We start from the raw sequence: 27604 nt of genomic DNA, 5'->3' as shown, positions 1-27604 counted from the left end.
TGGGAAAGGGGACAGCAACTCCAAGAGGTAGCTTTGGGCCTCCTTCTGTCCTGTTTGAAGTGATCCACTTTGACTTTATTGAAATGGAGCGATGTAACAATCTAAAATATGTCCTTGTGGTCATTTGCGCCTTTAGTAAGTGGGTCGAGGCTTTTTCTGTTAAAGACGCTACAGCAATGACCACTGCAAAGACCATGTTAAAGGAATTCTTCCCACGGTTCAGTTTGCCGAGAGTTATCTGGTCGGATAATGGTCTGCATTTTATCGCTGCTGTAATTCTGCAGATTTGTACGGCATTGCAAATTGACAAACGATTCCATTCGGCCAGACATGCTCAGAACGCCAGATTAGTGGAAAGACACAATGGTATCATAGAAAAACAAGCTCGCTAAGACGTGTGCCGGCACCAAACTAAAATGGCCGGACGACTTACCGATCGTGTTACTTTCAATGCGGACAACCCCTCAAACTAAGACTGGACTCTCTCCCTTTGGGGTGGTAATGGGGAGACCTGCTAATATTTGGGGTTTGCCTAAAAGCTGCGCATTGCGCAATGTAGAAAATGTACTTCTCTCCGACTACTGTAACCGGTTACCTAAAAACCTGTATTTCATTTATCACCAGGTGTTTTCAGCTTTACCTGTACGGTTCACGGGCCCAGGACACGATATACAGCCTGGAAGTTGGGTCCTAGTGAAGGCCTATGAAAGGTCTTCCTGTCTCGCTCCTCGTTGGAAGGGACCCTACCAGGTGCTGTTGGTCCTTCGGACAGCAGTGCGGGTGGCTGGAAAGAAACACTGGATCCACGCAACGCATGTCAAGAAACGTCCTCACCCGACGCCACACATTACAGAAGAAGCAGAACCCCTTGCTGATGCTACAGTCCATGATCTTGGAGTAGCAAACAGCGATGTGAGTGCGTCAGAGAATTTCTCTGAGCCCGTGGAGCTTGGGGAACAGTCCATTTCGTCTCCGCACTCTTTTTAAAAATCACTTCCGGAAAATACTGTTTCAAGCTCTGCGATTTACGTCGCCTCTGATACGTCGCTTCCCTCAGGAAGTGGCGACACCTTATTTTCGGACCAAACAATCTTGGGTACCACCAGGTACAACCTTCGACGAAGAAAATAGAACTACAGCACAGGTTTTTCCGTGCATTTGAGAAAGAGAAGTGATCGAAAGTTTTCCTTTGTATAAGAAAGTTTCTGGTGAACAAAAGGGAAAAAAGGGATTCTGCTGGCTTGGGTTGGGAAGGACTAAGAAATCGCGTGACCGTAGCGTCGCCAGCAACGAACATTGGGGTCGTCGATTGAGGAACTACAATGCCTGCCACCTCCACTGCTGCTCCCCGCACTGGACTTGTGAATAAGGGGGTGACCAACTTGGACAATGAACAATGTGCCTGGGCCCCGAAAACGTACTGCTGTGTTTTGATAACGATAATTGTTATTTTTACAATTACTGCTGTAGGACTTTGGTACTTTGAAGAAATCTATCCTCTAAAACCTTTACTACCGACCAAGATTGTACCGACTGCTTTGACTCCCTCTGTACACCTTCACACTCTCTCCCCTAGAGACTCCCAACATAGACAAAAGTATCATAATAACACTCTAATGATAGTAATGAATGCAACGCATGCCATTTTTAATAAGAGTAATTGTTGGATTTGCACTCATTTACCGCAACATGGGAACAAGGGACTGGGATGGTATATTCACCCTTTACCTTTAACGACTGCTTGCTATGCCTCTCTTAGAGCACTATTCTTTGGCCGTTGGAATGATAGCATCTCAGGGAACTTTGAATGAACTAATTTGAATGATTTCGAGAAACGTGAATTAACTCCCCTGGGATGCTCGCTTTTTGCAAATAGAAGTAAACCTAATGTCGCTTCTATTAGGCCGTCTGATAAACTGTCTCTTCCTTTTCAAACTTTAATTTCCATTAAAATGGCTCCGATAGGCAATAAGGACGCCGTGCCTCCTTCTTACTCTATAAATCATAGCCCTGACTCGGTCCCCTTTTGTGTACAAAGAAATGGCACTCAGCCAATGGGAGATTTTGAAGGTTGTATGAACATTGTAAATTTGACTGGAGAAAACAGGCCTCTGTATGTAGGGGGGCCTGTTTATTTTGTTTGTGGTAGTTTAGCATTTCCCTGGTTGCCCAAGGATTGGCAGGGAACCTGTTATTTAGGAATCCTGTTACCCGGGGTATTTGTAGCTAGTACATTGGAGGTTTCTAAGGCTCGCCCACGGCGGGACAAGAATGGAGATACCCCTGGGCAAGTATTGGGAGACATAGCAAAATCAGTTGTGCCCTTTTGGGGACAAATAACAAACTCTGAGAACATTAGGGGATTAGCAAGGGTACTGGAGAGAACGATCAACCGGACCACGGACATACTCTACAATATGACACTAGAACAAAAAGCAATAAGATTGGTAGCACTCCAAAATCGGATGGCATTAGATGTCATTCTGGCAGAACGAGGTGGAGTATGCAAATTAGTGGGGTCCGCTTGCTGTGTTTTCGTACCAGATTCCTCGCCAACTATTTTTAAGGCAATACAGAATCTGCACATTCTTAGTTCAGAAGTGCATGTTCCCGAGGGAAATTGGGATCTTAGCGCTTGGTTCTGGGACTTTTTGCGGTCTTGGGGTTGGAAAGTGCTTTCAGTCTTGCTGATTATTTTGGGAATTCTGCTATTTCTTTGTTGTTGTATCCAATGTCTACCAAGTATATGTTCAATGCTATGTTGCGCTCAGGCGATAGGTACAATAGGACATAAAGTGTATGCCCCGGATAAAACCTCTAAGGAGTATGTACTGAAAGAGATCTTAGTAAAAGATCTAATGGCGATAGATATTTCTGACAGCTATTCAGGGTGTATGGACGATGACACATGGAGTTATTTGCAGGGAGATCAGAAGTAGTTTAGCACTTGGCATAGGCCAAAAGGAGGGTTTGTCAAACTAGAAATTATTTTGTGCCTCCTATTGCTATGAATATATGTATATTGGCCTACGCCAAGCTGCTAACAAGCTGCTTATAAACTACATGTGAATAAACTCGCATTGCAAGGTCCTGACCTTAGAAACCATGTAAACTGTCATTTTGGGTCAAGCCGCCATTTTAGGTTTTCTTGCTCTATAAAGTCACCATGTGAGCTAAAATGGTAGCCTATGTTATTCAGAACAGAACTCGATTGTCATGATCTCTGTACAGCTAATGTATAACTTGCCTGCAGGCCACTTGTTAGGGTCATGAGCTGAGAGCTTGTCCTTCTGCTGACCTGTGTGCAATGGATTACCTGTATCACCGAAACTGATCTATAATTGAATGAGAACACCTGCTTAACTACATTGTATAAACTAAGTCCCGCATTGTAATGTTAGGCCTAGAGCATACATTATTACCATTTCTTCTTGTTAATGTATAAACCTAAGATGAACTAGATTTGACCTGGCAAGGGACCCTAGAGCAGTAACTTATTTATGGAATGGTTAACCTGCAGAAAGGCTGGACAACAGGCTGGAGAAATGTATAAAAGCCTGACTGTTTCAATGAATATTTGCACTCACTGAGCACACCGAACCACGCCAGAGTTCGCTGTGTTGTACTGAGGGTCGATAGCTATCTGAATTTTGTTCTGTTCTTTTGTTACTGGATTCAGTATAAAATAAAGTACTTTGTATGTTCCTTTGTAACCTGTGTTTGGTGTGTTTCCTTTTTGGTTACCCTGCCTCATATTATTTCCTTGTTTTCACAACCCTGCACAGCTACATCCGCTGTGCCCGGGTCATTGACCGGACTGTCCTGGATGGTAGACTCACTTCCGGGGTGGTGTCGGCAGCATCTGCCCATGTACTTGCCAACACCCAGCTGCTCGGGGCAGCAGATGACAATACTGCCCCAGGGACACGTGCCTCGGTCAGGGCAGCCCTGCGTGTGCTTACGGTGTGCCTCCTGACCTACTGGAAATCAACCTGGGATGCTTCAGGTGCCTACGCAGCATGCCCTGGCTGACCCTGAGCCTGGGTGGTGGTGTCCACAGCTACACCTACAGCTACCACTACCCTTGGGCCCGTTGCAGTCGATGAAATGGACTGCCGGGTCACATGGGTGCCACAGCCAGTGCCAGATGCAAGAGCTGCATCTCCCGAAGCCACAGGGAGTGGTGGCATGACTGCACCAACACGTGGCACAACATTGTGCCGAAGCGGCGCACCCCTGCTTCTTCCCCCTCTGCAGCCACCCTGGACACTCTGGAGTCCTCCTACTCCCTGACCGCGCCCCTCACCTTTCGTGGCCTCCGAACCATGGCACAGATGTAGTAGTGCCGGCACAGATGTAGTATTGCCAATGGGAGGTGTACACGACAATTGTTCTGGGCAATTAGGGTGAAGAGGGTGGGATACTAGATGTTAACAGCACCCCTGCACCTGCAAGGGTGTATGTGACCCCGGTGATAAAGTGACGGGTCGTGAAACGCTCAGGCACCCCAAAACTGCAGTAAAACCGTGCACGCAACCCCTGGTAGCCTACGTGTGTGGAATTAAACTTCCGCAATACGCGGTGGAACCCAGGGACACAAAAAACACATATGCGTGGGACACGCAGGCTACTAAGAGCTTGAAAACAGGTACGCAATACACAGGAGCACCCGCAAAGGGAAAAATAGCATGTGCGACTCACCATTTGACTAGCATGATAATGAAAAACACGCACAGCCAATACCCCCGCCAAAAGAAGAGATATGTCCTTGATCCACTGTGAAGTTGTGATGGCGCGCGAAACAACCAGAAGTAGCAACACAAATGCCGGTCTCCACGAAAGGCACGTACAGTAAACTGCTGGCCCCACTCACCTTTAACCCGTGCTGAGGGAAACGCCTGCATGCATCACGTCACTCACACGCTTAGGCCCTTTCCTCGAATTACACGCATTAACACACGGACGTGCTGTTTTTTCATGTGCTGAATCACCATGCACCCGTGATGAGGGGAACGCCCGTGCGTGTTATGTCACAGACGCGCTTACGCCCTAAGGGCCTTTCCTCCAATTACACGCTGACGTGCTGTTTTTTCACGTGCCAAATCACTCCATATCAAGCTAGCCACACGACAACACTCGGAAGACCACCCGATTGTCAGATATGACATAGTTGCCGATGATTGCACTTTGACGGGTGGTGGAGATGTACAGATATGCATGTATGTCTGGTGACGTGTGTGCGTGTGTTCGGCACTCACCATGTTGCATGTGACGTCAGGCTAACCTTCGGATTTTCATGCTGTTGTATGTGTATGGATGCTGCTGCCTGCTGCAACTTTCCTGTGAATATGCACATGTGTGCGGGTTCATATGATATGTGTGTTACAGAGTGTGATGCCAACTGTGAAGTTTGAGACTGCCCTCATGTGCAACTGTCATGTGTGTATCAGACCATTGTAGAGTGCCCTGATGCCTGTGTTCTGTCTCTCCCTGACTGCAGTGTCAACTGATGAAGAGGGCGAAGACGGTGCTGTGGGGCACAGCGGCACGGATCCCACTGCCAGCCAGAGATGCAAGGCCCAGCTCCCCTCCCAGGTTTACATCACTTCGGGGAGTGAGGAGTCTGGTGCCACATCTGCGGCCGCAGCTGCTGAGGGAAGGTCCAAGAGTCGAAGGTTGGAGGTGGACTCCTCAGCAGCAGAAGGGGCAGCTGAGCCGCACAGGGGCAAATGGAGGAAGATGGCACAGAGTCATCCAGGTTGGTGGGGGGTTCGGTTGAGGAAGTGTCCGTGGAAGGCCCACGCACATGGCCTGGATAGGGGGATTCCACTGGTGCTAGTGGTGCAGTCCAGGGGCAGGGACAGGAGGCAGCACAGGCCACCGCAGCGATGCCTCCGTCCAGACCCATTTTCAGGGAGGTGATGCTTACACAACAACTGACCTTCCTCTCCCTGCGGACATGGCAATCCGGGACCGTATTGAGCCTGTACTAGCTGGGGTGGTGTTGGGTCAACGTGGTTTTCGGGATGAAGTGCAGGGTTCTCGTGAGGACAATACACTTCATTTTGAATACCTCATTGATCATGTCGACCTACTAGGACAGGTCAACTAGGCTGGGTTCCTCCGTGTGCTGGATCTTCTAGCGACCCCCTCCTCAACTGAACCCCCTATGCGCCAGTCATCCTCCGTGCCATCTTCCTGCCCAAAAATCACCTGGCCACCCTGTAGAGCTGCCACTGACCCAGTGGCCAGGGTAGTGGAGGACAAATCCCTGCCACAGTCGGGAGTCGGAGGTCCAGCAGGGGTGGCCACCCGAACAACTGGACCCCAGCAGGAAGAGGACGTGCAGGCATTGACAGGCAGGGCACATGAATGGCAGCAGCAGGCTCAAGGTGGGAGCGAAGATGGCTCTGGGCCATCTACACCAAAGGGGCAGGCATCGGCCGGAGGGCAAGAGGACCCTGGATTGGGAGTGTCTTCCGTGTGGCAGCAGATGGGCCAGAGGATAGATGCGGAGCAGCGGCGGGCGGAGGATGCACGGGTCACCATGGTCAGGGCGGAGAACTCCAACCGCAGGGCATTGAGGTGGGCTGAGTGCCTCGAGGCAACTCACAGGGAGTTTGAGGACACCATGGCTGTAATGTAATTCTACAGATATGTACGGCATTGCAAATTGACAAACGATTGCATTCGGCCAGACATGCTCAGAGCGCCGGATTAGTGGAAAGACACAATGGTATCATAAAAAAACAAGCTCGCTAAGACGTGTGCCGGCACCAAACTAAAATGGCCGGACGCCTTACCGATCGTGTTACTTTCAATGCGGACAACCCCTCAAACTAAGACTGGGCTCTCTCCCTTTGAGGTGGTAATGGGGAGACCTGCTAATATTTGGGGTTTGCCTAAAAGCTGCGCATTGCGTGATGTAGAAAATATACTTCTCTCCGACTACTGTAACCAGTTAACTAAAAACCTGTATTTCATTTATCACCAGGTGTTTTCACTTTACCTGTACGGTTCATGGGCCCAGGACATGATATACAGCTTGGAAGTTGGGTCCTAGTGAAGGCCTACGAAAGGTCTTCCTGTCTCACTCCTCGTTGGAAGGGACCCTACCAGGGGTTGTTGGTCCTTCGGACAGCAGTGCGGGTGGCTGGAAAGAAACACTGGATCCACGCGACGTTTGTCAAGAAACTTCCTCACCCGATGCCACACGTTACAGAAGAAGCAGAACCCCTCGCTGATGCTACAGTCCCTGATCTTGGAGTAGCAAACAGCGCTGTGAGTGCGTCGGAGAATTTCTCTGAGCCCGTGGAGCTTGGGGAGCAGTCCATTTCGTCTCCGCACTCTTTTGAAAAATCACTTCCGGAAAATACTGTTTCAAGCTCTGCGACTTCCGTCGCCTCCGATACGTCGCTTCCCTCAGGAAGTGGTGACACCTTATTTTCGGACCAAACAATATTGGGTACCACCAGGTACAAACTTCGACAAAGAAAATAGAACTACGGCAAGGGTTTTTCCGTGCATTTGAGAAAGAGAAGTGATCGAAAGTTTTCCTTTGTATAAGAAAGTTTCTGTTGAACAAAAGGGAAAAAAGGGATTCTGCTGGCTAGGGTTGGAAAGGACTAAGAAATCGCGCGACCATAGCATCGCCATCATCGAACATTGGGGTCGTCGATTGAGGAACTACAATGCCTGCCACCTCCACTGCTGCTCCCCGCACTGGACTTGTGAATAAGGGGGTGACCAACTTGGACAATGAACAATGTGCCTGGGCCCCGAAAACGTACTGCTGTGTTTTGATAACGATAATTGTTATTTTTGCAATTACTGCTGTAGGACTTTGGTACTTTGAAGAAATCTATCCTCTAAAACCTTTACTACCGACCGAGATTGTACCGACTGCTTTGACTCTCTCTGTACACCTTCACACTCTGTCCCCTAGAGACTCCCAACATAGACAAAAGTATCATAATAACACTCTAATGATAGTAATGAATGCAACGCATGCCATTTTTAATAAGTGTAATTGTTGGATTTGCACTCATTTACCGCAACATGGGAACAAGGGACTGGGATGGTATATACACCCTTTACCTTTAACGACTGCTTGCTATGCCTCTCTTAGAGCACTATTCTTTGGCCGTTGGAATGATAGCATCTCAGGGAACTTTGATGGAACTAATTTGAATGATTTCGAGAAACGTGAATTAACTCCCCTGGGATGCTCGCTTTTTGCAAATAGAAGTAAACCTAATGTCGCGTCTATTAGGCCATCTGATAAACTGTCTCTTCCTTTTCAAACTTTAATTTCCTTTAAAATGGCTCCGATAGGCAATAAGGACGCTGTGCCTCCTTCTTACTCTATAAATCACAGCCCTGACTCGGTCCCCTTTTGTGTACAAAGAAATGGCACTCGGTCAATGGGAGATTTGGAAGGTTGTATGAACATTGTAAATTTGACTGGAGAAAACAGGCCTCTGTATGTAGGGGGGCCTGTTTACTTTGTTTGTGGTAGTTTAGCATTTCCCTGGTTGCCCAAGGATTGGCAGGGAACCTGTTATTTAGGAATCCTGTTACCCGGGGTATTTGTAGCTTGTACATTGGAGGGTTCTAAGGCTCGCCCACGGCGGGACAAGAATGGAGATACCCCTGGGCAAGTATTGGGAGATATAGCAAAATCAGTTGTGCCCTTTTGGGGACAAATAACAAACTCTGAGAACATTAGGGGATTAGCAAGGGTACTGGAGAGAACGATCAACCAGACCACGGACATACTCTATAATATGACACTAGAACAAAAAGCAATAAGATTGGTAGCACTCCAAAATCGGTTGGCATTAGATGTCATTCTGGCAGAACGAGGTGGAGTATGCAAATTAGTGGGGTCCGCTTGCTGTGTTTTCGCACCAGATTCCTCGCCAACTATTTTTAAGGCAATACAGAATCTGCACATTCTTAGTTCAGAAGTGCATGTTCCCGAGGGAAATTGGGATCTTAGCGCTTGGTTCTGGGACTTCTTGCGGTCTTGGGGTTGGAAAGTGCTTTCAGTCTTGCTGATTATTTTGGGAATTCTGCTATTTCTTTGTTGTTGTATCCAATGTCTACCAAGTATATGTTCAATGCTATGTTGCGCTCAGGCGATAGGTACAATAGGACATAAAGTGTATGCCCCGGATAAAACCTCTAAGGAGTATGTACTGAAAGAGATCTTAGTAAAAGATCTAATGGCGATAGATATTTCTTACAGCTATTCAGGGTGTATGGACGATGACACATGGAGTTATTTGCAGGGAGATCAGAAGTAGTTTAGCACTTGGCATAGGCCAAAAGGAGGATTTGTCAAACTAGAAATGATATCGTGCCTCCTATTGCTATGAATATATGTATATTGGCCTACGCCAAGCTGCTAACAAGCTGCTTATAAACTACATGTGAATAAACTCGCATTGCAAGGTCCTGACCTTAGAAACCATGTAAACTGTCATTTTGGGTCAAGCCGCCATTTTAGGTTTTCTTGCTCTATAAAGTCACCATGTGAGCTAAAATGGTAGCCTATGTTATTCAGAACAGAACTCATTTGTCATGAAATTTGTACAGCTAATGTATAACTTGCCTGCAGGCCACTTGTTAGGGTCATGAGCTGAGACCTTGTCATTCTGCTGACCTGTGTGCAATGGATTACCTGTATCACCGAAACTGATCTATAATTGAATGAGAACACCTGCTTAACTACATTGTATAAACTAAGTCCCGAATTGTAATGTTAGGCCTAGAGCATACATTATTACCATTTCTTCTTGTTAATGTATAAACCTAAGATGAACTAGATTTGACCCGGCAAGGGACCCTAGAGCAGTAACTTATTTATGGAATGGTTAACCTGCAGAAAGGCTGGACAACAGGCTGGAGAAATGTATAAAAGCCTGACTGTTTCATTGACTATTTGTACTCACTGAGCACACCGAACCACGCCGGAGTTCGCTGTGTTGTACTGAGGGTAGATAGCTATCTGAATTTTGTTCTGTTCTTTTGTAACTGGATTCAGTATAAAATAAAGTACTTTGTATGTTCCTTTGTAACCTGTGTTTGGTGTGTTTCCTTTTTGGTTACCCTGCCTCATATTATTTCCTTGTTTTCACAACCATGCACAGCTACATCCGCTGTGCCAGGGTCATTGACCGGGACTGTCCTGGATGGTAGACTCACATCCGGGGTGGTGTCGGCTGCATCTGCCCATGTACTTTCCAACACCCAGCTGCTCGGGGCAGCAGATGACAATACTGCCCGAGGGACACGTGCCTCGGTCAGGGCAGCCCTGCGTGTGCTTACGGTGTGCCTCCTGACCTACTGGAAATCAACCTGGGACGCTTCAGGTGCCAACGCAGCATGCACTGGCTGACCCTGAGCCTGGGTGGTGGTGTCCACAACTGCACCTGCAGCTATCACTACCCTTGGGCCTGTGGCAGTCGATGAAATGGACTGCCGGGTCACATGGGTGCCAGAGCCAGTGCCAGATGCAAGAGCTGCATCTCCCGAAGCCACAGGGAGTGGTGGCATGACCGCACCAACACATGGCACAACATTGTGCCGAAGTGGCGCACCCCTGCCTCTTCCCCCTCTGCAGCCACCCTGGACACTCTGGAGTCCTCCTACTCCCTGACCACACCCCTCACCTTTCGTGGCCTCCCAACCATGGCACAGATGTAGTAGTGCCTGCACAGATGTAGTATTGCCAATGGGAGGTGTACACGACAATTGTTCTGGGCAATTGGGGTGAACAGGGTGGGGTACTAGATGTTAACAGCACCCCTGCACCTGCAAGGCTGTATGTGACCCCGGTGATAAAGTGACGGGTCGCGAAACGCTCAGGCACCGCAAAACTGCAGTAAAACCGTGCACGCAACCCCTGGTAGCCTACGTGTGTGGAATTAAACTTCCGCAGTACGCGGTGGCCCCCAGGGACACAAAAAACACATATGCGTGGGACACGCAGGCTACTAAGAGCTTGAAAACAGGTACGCAATACACAGGGGCACCCGCAGTGGGAAAATAGCATGTGCGACTCACCGTTTGACTAGCATGATAATGAAAAACACGCACAGCCAATACCCCCGCCAAAAGAAGAGATATGTCCTTGATCCACTGTGAAGTTGTGATGGCGCGCGAAACAACCAGAAGTAGCAACTTCTGTCGGTCTCCACGAAAGGCACGTACAGTAAACTGCTGGCCCCACTCACCTTTAACCCGTGCTGAGGGAAACGCCTGCATGCATCATGTCACTAACACGCTTAGGCCCTTTCCTCGAATTACACACATTAACACACGGATGTGCTGTTTTTTCATGTGCTGAATCACCATGCACCCGTGATGAGGGGAAAGGCCGTGCGTGTTATGTCACAGACGCACTTAAGCGCTAAGGGCTTTTCCTCCAATTACACGCTGACGTGCTGTTTTTTCACATGCCAAATCACTCCATATCAAGCTGGCCACACGACAACACTCGGAAGACCACCCGATTGTCAGATGTGACATAGTTGCCGATGATTGCACTGTGACGGGTGGTGGAGATGTACAGATATGCATGTATGTCTGGTGACGTGTGTGCGTGTGTTCGGCACTCCCCATGTTGCATGTGACGTCAGGCTAACCTTCGGATTTTCATGCTGTTGTATGTGTATGGATGCTGCTGCCTGCTGCAACTTTCCTGTGAATATGCACATGTGTGTGGGTTCATATGATATGTGTGTTACAGAGTGTGATGCCAACTGTGAAGTTTGAGACTGCTACTCATGTGCAACTGTCATGTGTGTATCAGACCATTGTAGAGTGCCCTGATGCCTGTGTTCTGTTTCTCCCTGACTGCAGTGTCAACTGATGAAGAGGGCGGAGACGGTGCTGTGGGGCACAGCGGCACGGATCCGACAGCCAGCCAGAGATGAAGGCCCAGCTCCCCTCCCAGGTTTACATCTCTTCGAGGAGTGAGGAGTCTGGTGCCACATCTGCGGCCGCAGCTGCTGAGGGAATGTCCAAGAGGCGAAGGTTGGAGGTGGACTCCTCAGCAGCAGAAGGGGCAGCTGAGCCGCACAGGGGCCAATGGAGGAAGATGGCACAGAGTCATCCAGGTTGGTGGGGGGTTCGGTTGAGGAAGTGGCCGTGGAAGGCCCACGCACATGGCCTGGATGGGGGGATTCCACTGGTGCTAGTGGTGCAGTCCAGGGGCAGGGACAGGAGGCAGCACAGGCCACCGCAGAGGTGCCTCCGTCCAGACCCATTTTCAGGGAGGGGATGCTTACACAACAACTGACCTTCCCCTCCCTGCGGACATGGCAATCCGGGACCGTGTTGAGCCTGTCCTAGCTGGGGTAGTGTTGGGTCAACGTGGTTTTCGGGATGACGTGCAGGGTTCTCGTGAGGACAATACACTTCATTTTGAATATCACATTGACCGCGTGGACCTACTAGGACAGGTCAACTAGGCTGGGTTCCTCCGTGTGCTGGATCTTCTAGCGACCCCCTCCTCAACTGAACCCCCTATGCGCCAGTCATCCTCCGTGCCATCTTCCTGCCCAAAAATCACCTGGCCACCCTGTAGAGCTGCCCCTGACCCAGTGGCCAGGGTAGTGGAGGACAAATCCCTGCCACAGTCGGGAGTCGGAGGTCCAGCAGGGGTGGCCACCCGAACAACTGGACCCCAGCAGGAAGAGGACGTGCAGGCATTGACAGGCAGGGCACATGAATGGCAGCAGCAGGCTCAAGGTGGGAGCGAAGATGGCTCTGGGCCATCTACACCAAAGGGGCAGGCATCGGCCGGAGGGCAAGAGGACCATGGATTGGGAGTGTCTTCCCGTGTGGCAGCAGATGGGCCAGCGGATAGATGCGGAGCAGTGGCGGGCGGAGGATGCACGGCTCACCATGGTCAGGGTGGAGAACTCCAACCGCAGGGCATTGAGGTGGGCTGAGTGCCTCGAGGCAACTCACAGGGAGTTTGAGGACACCATGGCTGTAATGTAATTCTACAGATATGTACGGCATTGCAAATTGACAAACGATTACATTCGGCCAGACATTCTCAGAGCGCCGGATTAGTGGAAAGACACAATGGTATCATAAAAAAACAAGCTCGCTAAGACGTGTGCCGGCACCAAACTAAAATGGCCGGATGCCTTACCGATCGTGTTACTTTCAATGCGGACAACCCCTCAAACTAAGACTGGGCTCTCTCCCTTTGAGGTGGTAATGGGGAGACCTGCTAATATTTGAGGTTTGCCTAAAAGCTGCGCATTGCGCGATGTAGAAAATATACTTCTCTCCGACTACTGTAACCAGTTAACTAAAAACCTGTATTTCATTTATCACCAGATGTTTTCAGCTTTACCTGTACGGTTCACGGGCCCAGACACGATATACAGCTTGGAAGTTCGGTCCTAGTGAAGGCCTACGAAAGGTCTTCCTGTCTCACTCCTCGTTGGAAGGGACCCTACCAGGTGTTGTTGGTCACTCGGACAGCAGTGCGGGTGGCTGGAAAGAAACACTGGATCCACGCAACGTATGTCAAGAAACTTCCTCACCAGACGCCACACATTACAGAAGAAGCAGAACCCCTCGCTGATGTTACAGTCCCTGATCTTGGAGTAGCAAACAGCGCTGTGAGTGCGTCGGAGAATTTCTCTGAGCCCGTGGAGCTTGGGGAACAGTCCATTTCGTCTCTGCACTCTTTTGAAAAATCACTTCCGGGAAATACTGTTTCAAGCTCTGCGACTTCCGTCGCCTCCGATACGTCGCTTCCCTCAGGAAGAGGCGACACCTTATTTTCGGACCAAACAATCTTGGGTACCACCAGGTACAACCTTCGACGAAGAAAATAGAACTACGGCACAGGTTTTTCCGTGCATTTGAGAAAGAGAAGTGATCGAAAGTTTTCCTTTGTATAAGAAAGTTTCTGTTGAAGAAAAGGGAAAAAAGGGATTCTGCTGGCTAGGGTTGGGAAGGACTAAGAAATTGCGCGACCGTAGCGTCGCCAGCAACGAACATTGAGGTCATCGATTGAGGAACTTCAATGCCTGCCACCTCCACTGCTGCTCCCCGCACTGGACTTGTGAATAAGGGGGTGACCAACTTGGACAATGAACAATGTGCCTGGGCCCCGAAAATGTACCGCTGTGTTTTGATAATGATAATTGTTATTTTTGCAATTACTGCTGTAGGACTTTGGTACTTTGAAGAAATCCATCCTCTAAAACCTTTACTACCGACCGAGATTGTACCGACTGCTTTGACTCCCTCTGTACACCTTCACACTCTGTCCCCTAGAGACTCCCAACATAGACAAAAGTATCATAATAACACTCTAATGATAGTAATGAATGCAACGCATGCCATTTTTAATAAGAGTAATTGTTGGATTTGCACTCATTTACCGCAACATGGGAACAAGGGACTGGGATGGTATATTCACCCTTTACCTTTAACGACTGCTTGCTATGCCTCTGTTAGAGCACTATTCTTTTTCCGTTGGAATGATAGCATCTCAGGGAACTTTGATGGAACTAATTTGAATGATTTCGAGAAACGTGAATTAACTCCCCTGGGATGCTCGCTTTTTGCAAATAGAAGTAAACCTAATGTCGCTTCCATTAGGCCATCTGATAAACTGTCTCTTCCTTTTCAAATTTTAATTTCCTTTAAAATGGCTCAGATAGGCAATAAGGACGCCGTGCCTCCTTCTTACTCTATAAATCATAGCCCTGACTCGGTCCCCTTTTGTGTACAAAGAAATGGCACTCGGCCAATGGGAGATTTTGAAGGTTGTATGATCATTGTAAATTTGACTGGAGAAAACAGGCCTCTGTATGTATGAGGGCCTGTTTATTTTGTTTGTGGTAGTTTAGCATTTCCCTGGTTGCCCAAGGATTGGCAGGGAACCTGTTATTTAGGAATCCTGTTACCCGGGGTATTTGTAGCTAGTACATTGGAGGTTTCTAAGGCTCGCCCACGGCGGGACAAGAATGGAGATACCCCTGGGCAAGTATTGGGAGATATAGCAAAATCTGTTGTGCCCTTTTGGGGACAAATAACAAACTCTGAGAACATTAGGGGATTAGCAAGGGTACTGGAGAGAACGATCAGCCGGATCACGGACATACTCTACAATATGACACTAGAAAAAAAAACAATAACATTGGTAGCACTCCAAAATCGGATGGCATTAGATGTCATTCTGGCAGAACAAGGTGGAGTATGCAAATTAGTGGGGTCCGCTTGCTGTTTTTTCGTACCAGATTCCTCGCCAACTATTTTTAAGGCAATACAGAATCTGCACATTCTTAGTTCAGAAGTGCATGTTCCCGAGGGAAATTGGGATCTTAGCGCTTGGTTCTGGGACTTCTTGCGGTCTTGGGATTGGAAAGTGCTTTCAGTCTTGCTGATTATTTTGGGAATTCTGCTATTTCTTTGTTTTTGTATCCAATGTCTACTAAGTATATGTTCAATGCTATGTTGCGCTCAGGTGATAGGTACAATAGGACATAAAGTGTATGCCCCGGATAAAACCTCTAAAGAGTATGTACTGAAAGAGATCTTAGTAAAAGATCTAATGGCGATAGAAATTTCTGACAGCTATTCAGGGTGTATGGACGATGACACATGGAGTTATTTGCAGGGAGATCAGACGTAGTTTAGCACTTGGCATAGGCCAAAAGGAGGGTTTGTCAAACTAGAAATTATATCGTGCCTCCTATTGCTATGAATATATGTATATTGGCCTACGCCAAGCTGCTAACAAGCTGCTTATAAACTACATGTGAATAAACTCGCATTGCAAGGTCCTGACCTTAGAAACCATGTAAACTGTCATTTTGGGTCAAGCCGCCATTTTAGGTTTTCTTGCTCTATAAAGTCACCATGTGAGCTAAAATGGTAGCCTATGTTATTCAGAACAGAACTCATTTGTCATGACCTTTGTACAGCTAATGTATAACTTGCCTGCAGGCCACTTGTTAGGGTCATGAGCTGAGACCTTGTCCTTCTGCTGACCTGTGTGCAATGGATTACCTGTATCACCGAAACTGATCTATAATTGAATGAGAACACCTGCTTAACTACATTGTATAAACTAAGTCCCGCATTGTAATGTTAGGCCTAGAGCATACATTATTACCATTTCTTCTTGTTAATGTATAAACCTAAGATGAACTAGATTTGACCTGGCAAGGGACCCTAGAGCAGTAACTTATTTATGGAATGGTTAACCTGCAGAAAGGCTGGACAGCAGGCTGGAGAAATGTATAAAAGCCTGACTGTTTCAATGAATATTTGCACTCACTGAGCACATCGAACCACGCGGGAGTTCGCTGTGTTGTACTGAGGGTCGATAGCTATCTGAATTTTGTTCTGTTCTTTTGTTACTTGATTCAGTATAAAATAACGTACTTTGTATGTTCCTTTATAACCTGTGTTTGGTGTGTTTCCTTTTTGGTTACCCTGCCTCATATTATTTCCTTGTTTTCACAACCCTGCACAGCTACATCCGTTGTGCAAGGGTCATTGACCGGGACTGTCCTGGATGGTAGACTCACATCCGGGGTGGTGTCGGCTGCATCTGCCCATGTACTTGCCAACACCCAGCTGCTCGGGGCAGCAGATGACAATACTGCCCCAGGGACACGTGCCTCGGTCAGGGCAGCCCTGCGTGTGCTTAGGTGTGCCTCCTGACCTACTGGCAATAAACCTGGGGCACTTCAGGTGCCAACGCAGCATGCACTGGCTGACCCTGAGCCTGGGTGGTGGTGTCCACAGCTGCACCTGCAGCTACCACTACCCTTGGGCCCGTGGCAGTCGATGAAATGGACTGCCGGGTCACATGGGTGCCAGAGCCAGTGCCAGATGCAAGAGCTGCATCTCCCGAAGCCACAGGGAGTGGTGGCATGACTGCACCAACACGTGGCACAACATTGTGCCAAAGTGGCGCACCCCTGCCTCTTCCCCCTCTGCAGCCACCCTGGACACTCTGGAGTCCCCCTACTCCCTGACCATGCCCCTCACTTTTCGTGGCCTCCCAACCATGGCACAGATGTAGTAGTGCCGGCACAGATGTAGTATTGCCATTGGGAGGTGTACATGACAATTGTTCTGGGCAATTGGGGTGAAGAGGGTGGGGTACTAGATGTTAACAGCACCCCTGCACCTGCAAGGCTGTATGTGACACCGGTGATAAAGTGACGGGTCGCGAAACGCTCAGGCACCCCAAAACTGCATTAAAACCATGCACGCAACCCCTGGTAGCCTACGTGTGTGGAATTAAACTTCCGCAGTACGCGGTGGCCCCCAGGGACACAAAAAACACATATGCGTGGGACACGCAGGCTACTAAGAGCTTGAAAACAGGTACGCAATACACAGGGGCACCCGAAGTGGGAAAAATAGCATGTGCGACTCACCGTTTGACTAGCATGATAATGAAAAACACGCACAGCCAATACCCCCGCCAAAAGAAGAGATATGTCCTTGATCCACTGTGAAGTTGTGATGGCGCGCGAAACAACCAGAAGTAGCAACACACGTCGGTCTCTACGAAAGGCACGTACAGTAAACTGCTGGCCCCACTCACCTTTAACCCGTGCTGAGGGAAACGCCTGCATGCATCAAGTCACTCACACGCTTAGGCCCTTTCCTCGAATTACACGCATTAACACACGGACGTGCTGTTTTTTCATGTGCTGAATCACCATGCACCCGTGATGAGGGGAACGCCCGTGCGTGTTATGTCACAGACGCGCTTACGCCCTAAGGGCCTTTCCTCCAATTACACGCTGACGTGCTGTTTTTTCACGTGCCAAATCACTCCATATCAAGCTGGCCACACGACAACACTCGGAAGACCACCCGATTGTCAGATGTGACATAGTTGCCGATGATTGCACTGTGACGGGTGGTGGGGATGTACAGATATGCATGTATGTCTGGTGACATGTGTGCGTGTGTTCGGCACTCCCCATGTTGCATGTGACGTCAGGCTAACCTTCGGATTTTCATGCTGTTGTATGTGTATGGATGCTGCTGCCTGCTGCAACTTTCCTGTGAATATGCACATGTGTGCGGGTTCATATGATATGTGTGTTACGGAGTGTGATGCCAACTGTGAAGTTTGAGACTGCCACTCATGTGCAACTGTCATGTGTGTATCAGACCATTGTAGAGTGCCTTGATGCCTGTGTTCTGTCTCTCCCTGACTGCAGTGTCAACTGATGAAGAGGGCGGAGACGGTGCTGTGGGGCACAGCGGCACGGATCCCACTGCCAGCCAGAGATGCAAGGCCCAGCTCCCCTCCCAGGTTTACATTTCTTTGGGGAGTGAGGAGTCTGGTGCCACATCTGCGGCCGCAGCTGCTGAGGGAAGGTCCAAGAGGCGAAGGTTGGAGGTGGACTCCTCAGCAGCAGAAGGGGCAGCTGAGCCGCACTGGGGCCAATGGAGGAAGATGGCACAGAGTCATCCAGGTTGGTGGGGGGTTCGGTTGAGGAAGTGGCCGTGGAAGGCCCACACACATGGCCTGGATGGGGGGATTCCACTGGTGCTAGTGGTGCAGTCCAGGGGCAGGGACAGGAGGCAGCACAGGCCACCGCAGAGGTGCCTCCGTACGGACCCATTTTCAGGGAGGGGATGCTTACACAACAACTGACCTTCCTCTCCCTGCAGACATGGCAATCCGGGACCGTGTTGAGCCTGTCCTAGCTGGGGTGGTGTTGGGTCAATGTGGTTTTCGGGATGACGTGCAGGGTTCTCGTGAGGACAATACACTTCATTTTGAATAACTCATTGACCGCGTCGACCTACTAGGACAGGTCAACTAGGCTGGGTTCCTCCGTGTGCTGGATCTTCTAGCGACCCCCTCCTCAACTGAACCCCCTATGCGCCAGTCATCCTCCGTGCCATTTTCCTGCCCAAGAATCACCTGGCCACCCTGTAGAGCTGCCCCTGACCCATTGGCCAGGGTAGTGGAAGACAAATCCCTGCCACAGTCGGGAGTTGGAGGTCCAGCAAGGGTGGCCACCCGAACAACTGGACCCCAGCAGGAAGAGGACGTGCAGGCATTGACAGGCAGGGCACATGAATGGCAGCAGCAGGCTCAAGGTGGGAGCGAAGATGGCTCTGGGCCATCTACACCAAAGGGGCAGGCATCGGCCAGAGGGCAAGAGGACCCTGGATTGGGAGTGTCTTCCGTGTGGCAGCAGATGGGCCAGCGGATAGATGTGGAGCAGCGGCGGGCAGAGGATGCACGGCTCACCATGGTCAGGGCGGAGAACTCCAACCGCAGGGCATTGAGGTGGGCTGAGTGCCTCGAGGCAACTCACAGGGAGTTTGAGGACACCATGGCTGTAATGTAATTCTACAGATATGTACGGCATTGCAAACTGACAAACGATTACATTCGGTCAGACATGCTCAGAGCGCCGGATTAATGGAAAGACACAATGGTATCATAAAAAAACAAGCTTGCTAAGACGTGTGCCGGCACCAAACTAAAATGGCCAGACGCCTTACCGATCGTGTTACTTTCAATGCGGACAACCCCTCAAACTATGACTGGGCTCTCTCCCTTTGAGGTGGTAATGGGGAGACCTGCTAATATTTGGGGTTTGCCTAAAAGCTGCGCATTGCGTGATGTAGAAAATATACTTCTCTCCGACTACTGTAACCAGTTAACTAAAAACCTGTATTTCATTTATCACCAGGTGTTTTCAGCTTTACCTGTACGGTTCACGGGCCAAGGAAACGATATACAGCTTGGAAGTTGGGTCCTAGTGAAGGCCTACGAAAGGTCTTCCTGTCTCACTCTTCGTTGGAAGGGACCCTACCAGGTGTTGTTGGTCACTCGGACAGCAGTGCGGGTGGCTGGAAAGAAACACTGGATCCACGCGACGCATGTCAAGAAACTTCCTCACCAGACGCCACACGTTACAGAAGAAGCAGAACCCCTCGCTGATGCTACAGTCCCTGATCTTGGAGTAGCAAACAGCGCTGTGAGTGCGTCGGAGAATTTCTCTGAGCCCGTGGAGCTTGGGGAACAGTCCATTTCGTCTCCAAACACTTTTGAAAAATCACTTCTGGGAAATACTGTTTCAAGCTCTGCGACTTCCGTCGCCTCCGATACGTCGCTTCCCTCAGGAAGTGGCGACATCTTATTTTCGGACCAAACAATCTTGAGTACCACCAGGTACAACCTTCGACGAAGAAAATAGAACTACGGCACAGGTTTTTCCGTGCATTTGATAAAGAGAAGTGATCGAAAGTTTTGCTTTGTATAAGAAAGTTTCTGTTGAACAAAAGGGAAAAAAGGGATTCTGCTGGCTAGGGTTGGGAAGGACTAAGAAATCGCGCGACCGTAGCGTCGCCAGCAACGAACATTGGGTTTGTCGATTGAGGAACTACAATGCCTGCCACCTCCACTGCTGCTCCCCGCACTGGACTTGTGAATAAGGGGGTGACCAACTTGGACAATGAACAATGTGCCTGGGCCCCGAAAACGTACTGCTGTGTTTTGATAACGATAATTGTTATTTTTGCAATTACTGCTGTAGGACTTTGGTACTTTGAAGAAATCTATCCTCTAAAACCTAAACTACCGACCGAGATTGTACCGACTGCTTTGACTCCCTCTGTACACCTTCACACTCTGTCCCCTAGAGACTCCCAACATAGACAAAAGTATCATAATAACACTCTAATGATAGTAATGAATGCAACGCATGCCATTTTTAATAAGAGTAATTGTTGGATTTGCACTCATTTACCGCAACATGGGAACAAGGGACTGGGATGGTATATTCACCCTTTACCTTTAACGACTGCTTGCTATGCCTCTCTTAGAGCACTATTCTTTGGCCGTTGGAATGATAGCATCTCAGGGAACTTTGATGGAACTAATTTGAATGATTTCGAGAAACGTGAATTAACTCCCCTGGGATGCTCGCTTTTTGCAAATAGAAGTAAACCTAATGTCGCTTCTATTAGGCCATCTGATAAACTGTCTCTTCCTTTTCAAACTTTAATTTCCTTTAAAATGGCTCCGATAGGCAATAAGGACGCTGTGCCTCCTTCTTACTCTATAAATCATAGCCCTGACTCGGTCCCCTTTTGTGTACAAAGAAATGGCACTCGGCCAATGGGAGATTTTGAAGGTTGTATGAACATTGTAAATTTGACTGGAGAAAACAGGCATCTGTATGTAGGGGGGTCTGTTTATTTTGTTTGTGGTAGTTTAGCATTTCCCTGGTTGCCCAAGGATTGGCAGGGAACCTGTTATTTAGGAATCCTGTTACCGGGGGTATTTGTAGCTAGTACATTGGAGGTTTCTAAGGCTCGCCCACGGCGGGACAAGAATGGAGATACCCCTGGGCAAGTATTGGGAGATATAGCAAAATCAGTTGTGCCCTTTTGGGGACAAATAACAAACTCTGAGAACATTAGGGGATTAGCAAGGGTACTGGAGAGAACGATCAACCGGACCACGGACATACTCTACAATATGACACTAGAACAAAAAGCAATAAGATTGGTAGCACTCCAAAATCGGATGGCATTAGACGTCATTCTGGCAGAATGAGGTGGAGAATGCAAATTAGTGGGGTCCGCTTGCTGTGTTTTCGTACCAGATTCCTCACCAACTATTTTTAAGGCAATACAGAATCTGCACATTCTTAGTTCAGAAGTGAATGTTCCCGAGGGAAATTGGGATCTTAGCGCTTGGTTCTGGGACTTCTTGCGGTCTTGGGGTTGGAAAGTGCTTTCAGTCTTGCTGATTATTTTGGGAATTCTGCTATTTCTTTTTTGTTGTATCCAATGTCTACCAAGTATATGTTCAATGCTATGTTGCGCTCAGGCGATAGGTACAATAGGACATAAAGTGTATGCCCCGGATAAAACCTCTAAGGAGTATGTACTGAAAGAGATCTTAGTAAAAGATCTAATGGCGATAGATATTTCTGACAGCTATTCAGGGTGTATGGACGATGACACCTGGAGTTATTTGCAGGGAGATCAGAAGTAGTTTAGCACTTGGCATAGGCCAAAAGGAGGGTTTGTCAAACTAGAAATTATATTGTGCCTCCTATTGCTATGAATATATGTATATTGGCCTACGCCAAGCTGCTAACAAGCTGCTTATAAACTACATGTGAATAAACTCGCATTGCAAGGTCCTGACCTTAGAAACCATGTAAACTGTCATTTTGGGTCAAGCCGCCATTTTAGGTTTTCTTGCTCTATAAAGTCACCATGTGAGCTAAAATGGTAGCCTATGTTATTCAGAACATAACTCGATTGTCATGACCTCTGTACAGCTAATGTATAACTTGCCTGCAGGCCACTTGTTAGGGTCATGAGCTGAGACCTTGTCCTTCTGCTGACCTGTGTGCAATGGATTACCTGTATCACCGAAACTGATCTATAATTGAATGAGAACACCTGCTTAACTACATTGTATAAACTAAGTCCTGCATTGTAATGTTAGGCCTAGAGCATACATTATTACCATTTCTTCTTGTTAATGTATAAACCTAAGATGAACTAGATTTGACCTGGCAAGGGGCCCTATAGCAGTAACTTATTTATGGAATGGTTAACCTGCAAAAAGGCTGGACAACAGGCTGGAGAAATGTATAAAAGCCTGACTGTTTCAATGAATATTTGCACTCACTGAGCACACCGAACCACGCCGGAGTTCGCTGTGTTGTACTGAGGGTCGATAGCTATCTGAATTTTGTTCTGTTCTTTTGTAACTGGATTCAGTATAAAATAAAGTACTTTGTATGTTCCTTTGTAACCTGTGTTTGGTGTGTTTCCTTTTTGGTTACCCTGCCTCATATTATTGCCTTGTTTTCACAACCCTGCACAGCTACATCCGCTGTGCCGGGGTCATTGACCGGGACTGTCCTGGATGGTAGACTCACATCCGGGGTGGTGTCGGCTGCATCTGCCCATGTACTTGCCAACACCCAGCTGCTCGGGGCAGCAGATGACAATACTGCCCCAGGGACACGTGCCTCGGTCAGGGCAGCCCTACGTGTGCTTACGGTGTGCCTCCTGACCTACTGGAAATCAACCTGGGACGCTTCAGGTGCCAACGCAGTATGCACTGGCTGACTCTGAGCCTGGCTGGTGGTGTCCACAGGTGCACCTGCAGCTACCACTACCCTTGGGCCCGTGGCAGTCGATGAAATGGACTGCCGGGTCACATGGGTGCCAGAGCCAGTGCTAGATGCAAAAGCTGCATCTCCCGAAGCCACAGGGAGTGGTGGCATGACTGCACCAACACGTGGCACAACATTGTGCCGAAGTGGCGCACCCCTGCCTCTTCCCCCTCTGCAGCCACCCTGGACACTCTGGAGTCCCCCTACTCCCTGACCACGCCCCTCACCTTTCGTGGCCTCCCAACCATGGCACAGATGTAGTCGTGCCGGCACAGATGTAGTATTGCCAATGGGAGGTGTACACGACAATTGTTCTGGGCAATTGGGGTGAAGAGGGTGGGGTACTAGATGTTAACAGCACCCCTGCACCTGCAAGGCTGTATGTGACCCCGGTGATAAAGTGATGGGTCGCGAAACGCTCAGGCACCCCAAAACTGCAGCAAAACCGTGCACGCAACCCCTGGTAGCCTACGTGTGTGGAATTAAACTTCCGCAGTACGCGGTGGCCCCCAGGGACAAAAAAAACACATATGCGTGGGACACGCAGGCTACTAAGAGCTTGAAAACAGGTACGCAATACACAGGGGCACCCGCAGTGGGAAAAATAGCATGTGCGACTCACCGTTTGACTAGCATGATAATGAAAAACACGCACAGCCAATACCCCCGCCAAAAGAAGAGATATGTCCTTGATCCACTGTGAAGTTGTGATGGCGCGCGAAACAACCAGAAGTAGCAACACACGTCGGTCTCCACGAAAGGCACCTACAGTAAACTGCTGGCCCCACTCACCTTTAACCCGTGCTGAGGGAAACGCCTGCATGCATCACGTCACTCACACGCTTAGGCCCTTTCCTCGAATTACACGCATTAACACACGGACGTGCTGTTTTTTCAGGTGCTGAATCACCATGCACCCGTGATGAGGGGAATGCCCGTGCGTGTTATGTCACAGACGCGCTTACGCGCTAAGGACCTTTCCTCCAATTACACGCTGACGTGATGTTTTTTCACGTGCCAAATCACTCCATATCAAGCTGGCCACACAACAACACTCAGAAGACCACCCGATTGTCAGATGTGAAATAATTGCCGATGATTGCACTGTGATGGGTGGTGGAGATGTACAGATATGCATGTATGTCTGGTGACGTGTGTGCGTGTGTTCGGCACTCGCCATGTTGCATGTGACATCCGGCTAACCTTCGGATTTTCATGCTGTTGTATGTGTATTTTTGCTGCTGCCTGCTGCAACTTTCCTGTGAATATGCACATGTGTGCGGGTTCATATGATATGTGTGTTACGGAGTGTGATGCCAACTGTGAAGTTTGAGACTGCCACTCATGTGCAACTGTCATGTGTGTATCAGACCATTGTAGAGTGCCCTGATGCCTGTGTTCTGTCTCTCCCTGACTGCAGTGTCAACTGATGAAGAGGGCGGAGATGGTGCTGTGGGGCACAGCGGCACGGATCCCACTGCCAGCCAGAGATGCAAGGCCCAGCTCCTCTCCCAGGTTTACATCTCTTCAGGGAGTGAGGAGTCTGGTGCCACATCTGCGGCCGCAGCTGCTGAGGGAAGGTCCAAGAGGCGAAGGTTGGAGGTGGACTCCTCAGCAGCAGAAGGGGCAGCTGAGCCGCACGGGGGCCAATGGAGGAAGATGGCACAGAGTCATCCAGGTTGGTGGGGGGTTCGGTTGAGGAAGTGGCCGAGGAAGGCCCACACACATGGCCTGGATGGGGGGATTCCACTGGTGCTAGTGGTGCAGTCCAGGGGCAAGGACAGGAGGCAGCACAGGCCACCGCAGAGGTGCCTCCGTCCAGACCCATTTTCAGGGAGGGGATGCTTACACAACAACTGACCTTCCTCTCCCTGCGGACATGGCAATCCGGGACCGTGTTGAGCCTGTCCTAGCTGGGGTGGTGTTGGGTCAACGTGGTTTTCGGGATGACCTGCAGGGTTCTCGTGAGGACAATACACTTCATTTTGAATACCTCATTGACCGCGTCGACCTAGTAGGACAGGTCAACTAGGCTGGGTTCCTCCGTGTGCTGGATCTTCTAGCGACCCCCTCCTCAACTGAACCCCCTATGTGCCAGTCATCCTCCGTGCCATCTTCCTGCCCAAGAATCACCTGGCCACCCTGTAGAGCTGCCCCTGACCCAGTGGCCAGGGTAGTGGAAGACAAATCCCTGCCACAGTCGGGAGTCGGAGGTCCAGCAGGGGTGGCCACCCGAACAACTGGACCCCAGCAGGAAGAGGACGTGCAGGCATTGACAGGCAGGGCACATGAAGATGGCTCTGGGCCATCTACACCAAAGGGGCAGGCATCGGCCGGAGGGCAAGAGGACCCTGGATTGGGAGTGTCTTCCGTGTGGCAGCAGATGGGCCAGCGGATAGATGCGGAGCAGCGGCGGGCGGAGGATGCACGGCTCACCATGGTCAGGGCGGAGAACTCCAACCGCAGGGCATTGAGGTGGGCTGAGTGCCTCGAGGCAACTCATAGGGAGTTTGAGGACAACATGGCTGCATCCCTGCAAGACCTCAAGGCCAGGGAAGAGGCCCGCCTCTGTGACTTTGAACAGGAGTTCGATGATGCCCTGGACCGGAACATCAAAGAGTGAGCGGTAAGACTTGCCCGCCGCCATTGTACATAGTTCATTAGTGTTAGGTTTCCTTTCTTTGCCGTTGCCATTGCCAATGCCAATGCCAATGTTGGACAAAGAAATTCCATTGTCATGGAAGAAAACCAAATTTTTAGAACCAATGATGTCATTGTTGCAGAACAACATTCCAGAACTGCACAAAGAGTTGCCATTTTTCCATTGATGATACACATTTTGCCCTGGTGGTGTGAAGAAAATGCCTTAGAACAGTCCCATTTTCTTCTTTGCGGTATAGATGAGAATAGAATTTTCTCAGTGGAAAAAACTGCTCCACTGCTTTCACCAATCTCTTGAGTTGATGCAACACATATGAACAAGGGGTGTAACCCAAATGCTGAGCTCCATACTGCACCACGACAACATGAAAAGGCGCAAAAGTGACCACTTATTTGCAAAGGTCAATGACAACGCCGAAATTGCAGACATCGACAGCGCACCACAATGCCTCCACTCCATCCAACCCAAAGTTGTCATGCAAGTCCCTTTCCTGGGCATACCTGTGCAAATGTACCACAAATGCATCACCCATTACCAACACTCTCCGTCTCTCCATTTCTACCAGTCTGAGTACACGAAGTACAGTAAGAATTTGTTACCGCCCATTCCTGTGAGGCAGAACCTAAGCAGTTAATTGGATAATCCAAACAGGCACATTCCCATTGGCCAGCATGCTTAGAAGGGCAGAATGTGGCACGTGCGCTTTATGAACTAGCACAAGGTCGGTGCCCCAGTGAAGCAGGAGGAGTACTTCTTCCTATTGGTGCGCTTTCCTGTGACGCACACCTTGAGTACCTGATAGGACAATCCCTACAGTCCCATTTCCATAGGCCAGCCTGGCGAGAAGCGCAAAATGTGGCACGTGTGGTTCCCAAGTATAGCGAGGGCCGGGTCGAGTGAAGAAGGGGTACTTATTCCTATTGCCGCACACCCTATTCACCTGATTGGACAATCCCCACAGTCCCATGTCAATTGGGCAACATGGTAGGAAGGGAAGATTCTAGCATGTTCGCCCTCCCGAAGTTCTGCGAAGGCTGCACCCTTGTAAAACTGGAACAGTCCTTCTTCCCTTTCCACTATATTCTATAGAGCACTTCCTCATCGGGTTCCGCGTAAATAGGGACACACGCATCCACCAATCGCATTGAAGACGTCATCATGCAACACTGTCACTCCTGTACAACACTTCAAATGTACCGTTACACAATTACAGTACAAGTGTCATGCCATTCCAAAGCACGTCCTCTACAAACTTCAGTAAAAGTATGCACGATTTCTCCAGCCGCATACATCCACATGGCCACCCAGGATGTGGCATGTATAATCATCAAAGTACCGTGGAATCTGCTACATTTTTGTGATACTGAAGGGGGTGGGGGTGGCGGGGGAAGCAATGTTAAGCTGGGTAGGGGATTGAGCCTTCGTCCGTAGATTTTATTTTTACATGCAAGCAACTTTTTTTTTATTTTTCTCTTTGTATGCATTTCTGTTTGCCTCTCCTCACATTTTTATCACATTCTGGTCAATGCTTCTGGCACAGTGTAAAAGAAAACAGCATTGCCAATGGCGCTCAAATAAATGCCATTTCTACGGAACCACTGCATATTTTGCCACCTCACAATCTCTTAATGGATGGAGAACATGCCATCTGCATAAATTCCCACATGCTCCTGTTTATAACACCTCTCCCGACCTCTGGCTGGGGACAAATTGCACCGGCATGGGCACACACTCCTCTTGGTGTTATGTATGAGAA

Source organism: Ambystoma mexicanum, chromosome 5p (assembly GCF_040938575.1).
Source record: "Ambystoma mexicanum isolate Mex_15411 chromosome 5p, UKY_AmexF1_1, whole genome shotgun sequence".
Classification (NCBI taxonomy): domain Eukaryota; kingdom Metazoa; phylum Chordata; class Amphibia; order Caudata; family Ambystomatidae; genus Ambystoma; species Ambystoma mexicanum.
Note: the sequence above shows the minus strand (reverse complement) of the source record.